The sequence below is a fragment of the Lepisosteus platostomus genome, chromosome 3 (assembly GCF_059453375.1).
Source record: "Lepisosteus platostomus isolate fLepPlt1 chromosome 3, fLepPlt1.hap1, whole genome shotgun sequence".
NCBI lineage: Eukaryota > Metazoa > Chordata > Actinopteri > Semionotiformes > Lepisosteidae > Lepisosteus > Lepisosteus platostomus.
The window spans coordinates 6530111-6536611 of NC_142613.1; positions in this window are offsets into that span (position 1 = coordinate 6530111).

Below are 6501 nucleotides of genomic sequence, written 5' to 3' on the forward strand. Positions count from 1 at the left end.
AAGAGACGTCTAATCACAGACAGCAGATGGATTTGAACCTGACTGTCCCATTTCTCCTGGGGGCACTGTGGATGCCCCTTGCCTTTCATATTCTTTGCCCCAGTAAGAGAAAGCTGAGCGCACTCCTATACCTGTGGACAGCCTCAACGCATTACATTACTGTGTATCTTCACAAGGTGGTTCAAAGGTAACGAAATATGCTCAGTATGTCAGAAAAGGAGCTAATTAAAGGTGGAGGAGTAATGTATACCTTTAAAGGGAAGGTCAAAATTAAGTGTGTGGAAGTGAAGAGGGAAGAGTTTTTGTTCTGGGTGTAAAGTGATAGTGAAGCAGCAGTTTCCTGTAATGTCTGAGGGCTGTGATTCCACAATGCAGCCAGCCCCTGTGGGCAACCCACCTCCCTTTTCCCTCTCGGATCCCCTTTCTGCTGCAGGTGGATCAGACACAGACACGTCTCTAGTCCCTTGCCAGGCAGGGCCACCTAATCCAGGCTGTAAGCCCTTTCATCACACAGCGCTCACAGCCCAGCCAGGCCTGGCTTTCACCCCTGCGGGGCGTGAGGAAATGAAAAAGAGATCCTCCGCTTTCATATTTCAAGAAAGTACATTCACTTCCTTTTGGAGTCCTTTTTTTGTTGTGCTGTTTTGCTGGAGGGGAACCTTTTTGCTTTTTTCTAGAAAAAAAAACATCTGGGGTTTTAGTGGCAGAGAAAGCCTTAACTTAAAGGTGTCTTTGTTCAAAATAAAAAAAAACTGCATGCCCATAAAATGACTATACATGCTAAACGAATATAGGCATCTACACTGACTGACAGAGGAGCAGAAGATAGATTTATGAGTGTTTTATGAGAAGCTATTGTGCTCAAGGGAGAGAGAAAATATTGATATAAAGCCATATCTGTGTGTATGTTCTTTTTAACATAGACTATTTTTTAAAGAACCATGTCTTTCAAAGTATATGCTGTGGTGCTCAGGGATCATAGACTGGCAGATTTTATATTTTTCAGATCAATTTCAGGTTCTTTGGAATTCTGTTGATAATAAGATCATTATTCCAGTCGAGCTGCATGCTGGTGTTGATGCCCATGTTCTTCATATGTTGAGTAGCCCTGTGTAATAAGGTGTTTGTTTTTTACAAAGTAAGCTGATTAGAAGAATTAATTGTGATTGTTTTTCTCCATTGTCTGTTTTTTTCACTTGTTTAGCATTGAATTTAATTTGATGAATTTACAATGGAAACTTTCAGAGCATTCAGAGCAAAGCTCTTGCTGTTGATTGGTAAAAGCAAGACCATCGCCAAAAAGATCTTGTAAATGTGTCCCTTTGAAGCTGTGTCATGGTAGACCTACAGTATCAGAGGAATTCCCTTTATGCAGCATACTGGATATTACAGATTTTATTTTTATACAGAATCTGTCTGAAAAGTTGTTGTTTTTGTTTGGAAAGGAAAATCTGTAAAGTTAAGAACCAGTTCAGTTTTCAATTTGAAACAATTTTGAGCATTTATTATAAAAATCTTTTGATTTATCACTTTATGGACATAGAAAGACCATTTGATAAAATACAGAAATGCACTCAGTACAGTATCATTTTACAATGCAAAGTCTCTTAATCTCTCCTCTCAAGAGTACTTGGTATATGATAGCATACAAAGCCTCAGGCTGTTTGTAAAGAGACAGCGCTGTATTCTCAAGAGGGGGTTTAAGAAGCCCATCTCTGGATTGACATGCTGTTCCTACTCAGAGTCTAATTACTATAATCACTGTAATGCAAATGAAAAGATCTGAGCCATTTTTTTCAATATACACGTTCATATGGGGAGTTATCGATCACACGTAGTTTGTGTGCTCAATAGTAATGGAATCTCTGTGGTTCCCCAAGGCCAGTGCAGGCATCCCAGCGAGCTGGTTCATTCATTTCCCTGAAAGCCACTGTAAACAAGCAGCCCTGTCCTTCAGCAGGCTGAGCTGGAGGTGCGAAGCAAGCCAGGGAACAGAGAGGTGACAATATAGAAACTGCGCTTGAGGCTGTGTACAGAAGAGCCAAATTAGTCTGTGTGTGAGCAATGCTTATGACTCAGAAAATCTTTGTCAATCGCTCTAAAACCCACTGTTTTCACTTTTACTCCCTTAGGGCTTCACTCCAATAATTGAACAACTTAGTTAAGGTTATGACTTTCGCTGATCAAACAGTCTTACACTTCTCTGAACAGCCCTATTTAATGGGCTGTATCTGTGTATACAGTTTGACCCAAGTCAAGATTTTTATGGAGGTCTTTGGTCTTTTCATCAAATTCTCCCCCAATCTTGAACTCAAGCCCAGAGCCAGGCCTGTACTGTCTAGACTTTCCAGGACAAGCTACGTAAGGGCACATCTGTCCCAGAGCTAAATGGTCTCTGGAGGGCTGGGGCATTACAAATCACCTGAATTTAACAAAATGCTCATCCTCAATTTATATAATAATTACCGACACTGATTTAGTGGTTCAGAAAAACAATACATGAAATTATTCAAATGGTCAGGCATTATGGTGGCGAAGCTGGAGAACGCAGATTTGCAGCCATTCTCTGCCATCTCAGTATTGTTTGCCAGAGCTTAATGTTGCTTTTGGCATGGCAGCTCTACTCTGTTTTTCTTATCTTCATCTTAGATCCCCCATAAGTGTCTATAACTGTTCCTAAGCCCCTGATCAAAACTTTGTTTGCTAAAGACTTCTAGTCTTTCCTTTTCTCACCAAACAAAGAAACCCTTGACTGTAGCGGGCGTGCGTTTTTACTGGAAGACTGATGTACTTGACCTCCCACACCCTTAGTAGGTACAACCGGGACCATTTACACCACCACCATGAAAGCTGACATTGAGCCTGGTCGCTGCCCGGTGGGAGGGGGCCAAGTTTCGAACACCCACATGGGGAAAAGAAATCCAGTTCTGGTCTGGAAAAAGAAACAGCCAGCTGTGCCCATGTGGTGACCTGCATCCGTCTCTGCACGACTGAGCACAGTGTTCCTGTTTATCCCCAGGTTTGTTTTGGAAGAAACATCATTTGGGAAAACTCGTGACTCAGAACATTTAATTCTACCCCAAACGCCTCATGTGATGACTGCAGGAGCCAAGTGGGCACGCAGGGGTGAAGTGGTTTCGGGGCAGGCCAGCTTGGCTCATGCTACCTTCACGCTAGCTCGAGCTGGCCTGTACTATTACTCGTTTTACGACTGGAGCTCCAGTGCTCTGCTTTTCAGACGGTAGAAGATGGTTTTCGATCAACTCATCCACAGGGCTGCTGATGCGTCAACTCCTCTGATGTGCCCACAGTTCAGGGATCTTAAGATCTTTTCACATTTCTTCATATTTAATTTTGAACTTCTTGGTTTCGCCAAACCACAAGGATGACTCTGGATAAAAGAAATGTGATGTATTAGGGGATGTTGTATTAGTCATATAAAAGATTTGGATCGAATTCAAGACTGGGCAAACACCTGTAGACAAGTGCTCTCTAATAGAAAATGGAAAACAGTGGTCTGACAGAAGACACCTATGTACCAGACTGAGTCATGTATGTTGACACAATTCTCCTCCTCTTGGCAATGTCTGCAAGCAAGAATAATAGCAAATGAGAATGTTAAAATAGTCGGGTTTAGTACTAAAGTATAGAAAAGTATCGAATTTAAATCAAGGTATGTCATGTTAAAGTTGTATGATGTACTAATAAGACCTCATTTAGAATATTGTGTACAATGTTGGTCATCAGGTGATGAAAGAAAATGCTGCTCTGGAATCAGTTCAAAGAAGAGCAAGCTGGTACATTCCCAGACCTACAGGAATGTCTTACACTGACAGGCTTTTAAAGAAAGCAATCTTTTTAACCCTGAACACAAGACCTGATTGAAAATCCACATAGACATTGACAATGTCAATCCAAATAACGTCTTCTGGTAAAAGAATCCTGAAACAGAGAATACAAGTAGAAACTACACAGAAGTGTTAAGCAGCGTAGGACAGAACAGTAGGGACTTTTTTTACACAAATTGTTATGGGAGTCTGGAACAAGCTACCTAGCCTTGTTGTTGAGGCTGATTCCCTGACTTCTTTCAGGAAATTGGTGGGTGAGATCCTTAGATTAATTAGCTACAAGGAACTTAAGAAGGTAGATGAGCAGAAATGTCTCTTCTCATTTGTAAACTTTCTTATGTGGCCTTAGCTTGAGGGAAAGTGTCAGACATCGACAAGGATGAAAAGTTATCATAGGTCTCCTCCTGGTGGTGCACTTGTGCATTACAGACTGAAAGTCCAGGCCTTGAAATCCTTCCAGAAGAAACAGTCTTGTGTTCACAGTGGGTGTGGATCCTCGCCTGCATTTTCTGAACAGATCTGCTTACAACAGCGAGGCGCAAAAATGACACATCTTTAATGACTTTCTTACAAAAGTGCGGTAAATGATTCTACCTGTTCTGTGTTTGCTTATTGTTTACTAAATGTACCATCTTGTAGTGCTTAAAGTGTCAGCACACACACCAAAGTGAGTAAGATGATGCATGAAAAGGCTGAGAATACAGAGACCATGAAACTGTAGCCTTTTTTTTAGTTGAGCTGTCAGTGTGTCGGGCAGTGAGTGCCCGTGGAGAATCAACAGTGCGCTTGTACAGGGCAGCTGTCTGTGCCTGGCACCGCGGTGCCCACTCAGCCAGCCACACAGGTAGCCTGAACTGGGCAAGACTACAAATGGGCATAAGTTTCCCTTTTACCATCTGCCATGGGACTGGAAACGAATGAAGATATTTATTTAAAATAACAGAAGATCTGTTGTTGTTTTACATACACAAAACATTGATTCACCCACAAAAGAAATGGGTTATTTTGTGAGAACTCAACAACTTCACACTAATTCTAGATGAATATACGGTCAGAGGTTTTGTATAAGTGTGTTTCAGGATATTATTGCATTAGAAGAGGGAGCTCTGCTCACTTTCTTGTCCACAAGCCATAAGGTGATTACTTTAAGGAAAAAGCCCAGAAGGGCTGGAACAGGAAGATCAATCAGTTTCTTCATTTATAATGCCCTTTATAGCAGGTTAGAGGGGGTTCTATATCTTAGGTGCTTGAACTGGTAACACAATGTCCTCTGCAGTTCATTGAGATAACAGCCTCAATGAGCTGGCCAGTTGCCTGTTTATTGCTTTATGTAAAATTTAAAAATAATTGTAGGTTATTACTTGCATAATATAACATGTGTGGGCTCACTGTCTCATGTAGTGCTTGTCTTGGCTCAGTCATTGTGCTGGGATCAGATAATGATTGAAAATCTCTGTTGTAGTTCCTTTTACAATCTTTAGGTCACTACATAAATGACTAAGGTTTCTAAAAACTAAACAGTACCTTACAAACCTTTTCAGAGGATAAGGCTGATTTGTTAGCAATGTCAATGCATGCAGGGGGTTTCTCTTAGGTCACACACGGGCCTGTGTGCCTTGTTCTGTGCATTTCCAGTGTTCCTTATGTGTTTTTTTTTAAATACCCTAAATCTGAGAGACTATATCCAACCTAGTTTAAACTTCAAACTCATTAAAGTATCCACGACTTCATCTACACCCTTGTGCTATACATTATGATATAGATACTAGTATACTGTAGTTCATGCAAAGAGCATTCAACACCTATTCAAGGAACCTAACCAGAAATAATTTTCAAGCCTAAATCCTGGATTTCAAAGGAAAATGTGTCAATGCCTGGATGATATCATGTGATCATTTAATTACTAACTACCAAATGGGTCTAGGTGAGCTTAATTTCTTCCTGTCGTTTGCAATATTTCTTCTTTTCCTTCACGTAAAGAGAACCGAAAGAACAGGACAAATGTTCACATATCTTTCAATTGTGAGCATTTTGCCTAATGTTATTATTGAGCGGTTTACTAGGAGCAATTGAGATACTGAATTGACTTTAACCTATGTGGACAAGGCCGAACATACCATACAAGGACAAGACCATTGGAAACTCCAACTAGGAGGAGTGAATCAAGACGATGCAGCAAGAGTGCAGAATGGGTAGAAGTGGGGGTGCTGGGAAGGAGGTGATTGTTACCTGTATTTAAGCTTAGCTGAGCATGGTGGAGAGTTTCTATTTACCCAAATTTACAGTATGAACGATAAGAAGATAGTCATTTATTAATGTGAGGATACAAAGAAAGATTTGTCTGTCTTCAGGATGGCTTTCAATGCTTGTTTGTTCCAAAGCTGAATTTGCTTCCACTTCCATTTTTTTAAAGGACTTGTAAAACTTTAAAGGTGCCAAACCTGTCAAGAGAACACGAAACATGGAAGAAAATAAACTATTTTTCAACAAATTAGAGCTTGGAGTTTTTAGCTGAATTTGTGAAGAAATAAATAGAAGGAGCACAGTTTTGCATCAGAACAAATCTGTGCTGCTGGCAGGCAGAGCTCACTAGAGACGCCTTGCGAGTATCCCTGCTTAGATATTTTCTTCAAACCTAATTTCAGGTCATAAT